Below are 2,993 nucleotides of genomic sequence, written 5' to 3' on the forward strand. Positions count from 1 at the left end.
TTTCTCTCTCTCTCTCTCTCTCTCTCTCTCTCTCTCTCTCTCTCTCTCTCTCTCTCTCTCCCCACTCCCTCAACTCCCCTCCCCATGCCCTGAATAAACTTTATTCTATACTATACCACGTCTGGCCCCTCAGGGGGAAGGGATGCCTCAGCATGGGCTCGCCAAGACATCCCTTTCCCCCATACCTGATTACACATCCATAGACCATATACTATCTCTATCTTTTTGTGAACACATTCCTTGAGACGAAGAGAGGTCCCACCCAGGTGACTCTCCTTTCCTGGAGGTCACAGATGTAGTTCCATCTTGCCAGGTGTGGTTAGTAGTGCCACTCCACAGCAGGCTGCTGTGCACCCAGGCTGGACACTTTCACCACAGTGTTGGCCGGGGATTTGACATCTCTAAGTACGTGGTATAAGCCAGGCCTGTTGTTCCAGGAACAGAATGGTCCCTTGCACCTAGGCCCAGAATTCCTCAGATTTCCCCTAGGCACTCTTCGGAGTGTTGGTGGTACATCTGTGCCTTGAAGACAAGCTCTTCCTTACAAATATGTCTGGTCCTCTGTTCCTCAGTTCCATATTGCTTCTTGGGAACAATCCGCCAACCTCTTTACCTTCTGATGCTCTGAGGTTGTGGGAAGTGATTTTTTCCCCCTCTGGCAATTTAAAGAATAGAAAAGGCAGGAAAAGCCAGGTCTTAGCACTCAGGCAGATACTAGTGCAAGTGAAACATTTACAAACACCTGTATGAGCACGCACATACACACACACACACACACACATACATACACACACATACATACACATACATACATACATACATACATACACACACATACACACACAGAGACACACAAACACACACACACAGCCCACAAAGCACACAAAGCACACATGACAAAGCACACGAAGAGACAGTCTTTCCCATGGTGAGGAGGGAACTTAGATATGGTGTTCAAGTTTTCTGGGAAGGGCGGGGGGATTTCTGTTTGGGGATGAGATGAGCCTCAATTCCCTAGAGGTTAGAAATGGATGCTTGGCCCCTGCTCGGGGGTCACAATGGGCAGCAAGATGGCTTCCGCCACCAGGGTCATGCAGGTAGTGAAGCCACATGCTCCATTAGTAAAGTTCCCTAACAGAAGAGACAAACCTAAACTCAGTGCCTCAGAAGCTTTGGGATCTGCTGCGCTCCCCTCCCACTCCTCTGTCATTTCACAGCATTCTAAAGGAAGTACGTCCCCTGATTTACTGATGCACCAGGGGCCACCAGACACTGCACAAATTATAAAATCATTACCTCAGAAATACAGAAGGAAACCTATGTCTCAAGAGGAAATGGAATTTACCCAGCGTGGGGGTCCAGAGTGATCGTCGTGGCTGCTGCTTGTCACCAGGCAGAAGGGTTAGCTTTACAACAAAGGACTTCCACAATGTCAAATGAAAAGTCATATATTAAACAACCTTAATAAATGTTCTGTAAGCAGAAGGAAGTATAGAAACTCCAGGTGGTCACTTGTATCTCCCATGTTATGTATCCTGGTCAGCTTCCCCACAAGCTGACCTGTACACTTATTAAAGTCCACGTTTCTAAATGCTAGCCTGTTAACTTGCTCTTGATTATGAAATGTTCCCAGTGATAAGCTATTAAAGGCACATAGTATCTAAAAAAAAAAAAAGAAAGAAAGAAAGAAATGGGTGCTTTAGGGACTAAATAACCCAGACAAAAACAGGGAGGCTGACTGCAGAGACTTGAAAGTTCCACTCAACAGTCACCAGGGATGAGGGGAGAGGCCAAATCTACTCCATCTTGGGACCAGCCTCCATCTTTAAAGGAAAAAAAAAAAAAAAGCCTGAGAACTTGACTTGCAGCCAAACCCAAGCTACATCCAAGGAGGACGAAGGACCCCTTGGGTAGTTATGCTTAGCTTCTTCCTAGCAACAGTTAGCTAGTCAAAGATTAACCTGGTTGTTTCAGATGTACTTTTGTACTTTCAGATCCTTTGTGATTATATACAGTCTTGCTTCAGAGCGTCCACCTGTCTTACAACAGTCATTCAATCAGTTGCTTGCCAAGATAGACACCGCCTCATTTGCTCCCATTTCCTATAAAGCCTTGTCCCAATGAGCGTTTGGGGCTGCATCACCAAATATCCTGTGGGTCAGTGGTGAATCAGCCCAAACTTGAGTTTGTAATAAAGAGACTCTAATGTGATCACATCGGAAACGACTTCTTGGTGGTCTTTTGGGTTTCATAAATGCTTCCTGCAGAACTATGGGACCTCTGGGATGGGAAGAGAGGTTCCACTGAACAGTTCCCTGGGGTGGGGGGAAAACATCTCTCTGAACAGATCCCTGGGGTTTCTAGGAGACCACCAAGTCTTTGTCTTAGAAAAGGAAAGAAAGAAGGAAAGAAAGAGAGAAAGGAAGCAGAAAGTCAGTCATTTTAAGTGTTGAAGTGAAAACAGCATGAATCTATCAAGACTTCTTTTGTCTGTCTGTCTGTCTGTCTGTCTACCAGGGACCAGTCTGAGTCCTAGTCCCTCACTTTCTCTCTTTATTTATGCTTGCAGTCTGGAGACACACTTCACTTTGGAGAGTTACCCTTCTTGAAATCTGAAGGAACCCGTATCTCTCACCTGGCTCCCCCAAGTCTGAGCAGACCCCTCTGCCTTCCATACATTGTTTCTAATAGTGATTGTGGCTTGGGCAGACAGCTTTGCCTTCCATACATTGTTTCTAATAGTGATTGTGGCTGGCAGACAGCTCTGCCTTCCATACATTGTTTCCAAAGGTGATTGTGGCTGGGCAGACAGCTCTGCCTTCCTACATTGTTTCTAATGGTGTTCCTGTCATTTTCGTTGCAGCTTTGAGGCAGAACAGCACCTGCTGCTGTGTGTTAAGCAAGCAAGGATGCTTCTAAACAGAGCCAGGCTTTGTAAGGCTGGTTATCATTGGTGGTATGGTCAAGAACCCAGAAGTGCCTTCATTGTTCCC

The 2,993-nt window shown here is 46.0% G+C and overlaps 1 pseudogene; it reads left to right on the forward strand.

Annotated features, from left to right (window-relative positions):
* The first annotated feature begins 1,048 nt into the window (after positions 1 to 1,048).
* Positions 1,049 to 1,539, forward strand: LOC110335258 (annotated as a pseudogene).
* Positions 1,540 to 2,993: the final 1,454 nt, after the last annotated feature.

This window comes from Mus pahari, chromosome 17 (genome assembly GCF_900095145.1).
Source record: "Mus pahari chromosome 17, PAHARI_EIJ_v1.1, whole genome shotgun sequence".
Classification (NCBI taxonomy): domain Eukaryota; kingdom Metazoa; phylum Chordata; class Mammalia; order Rodentia; family Muridae; genus Mus; species Mus pahari.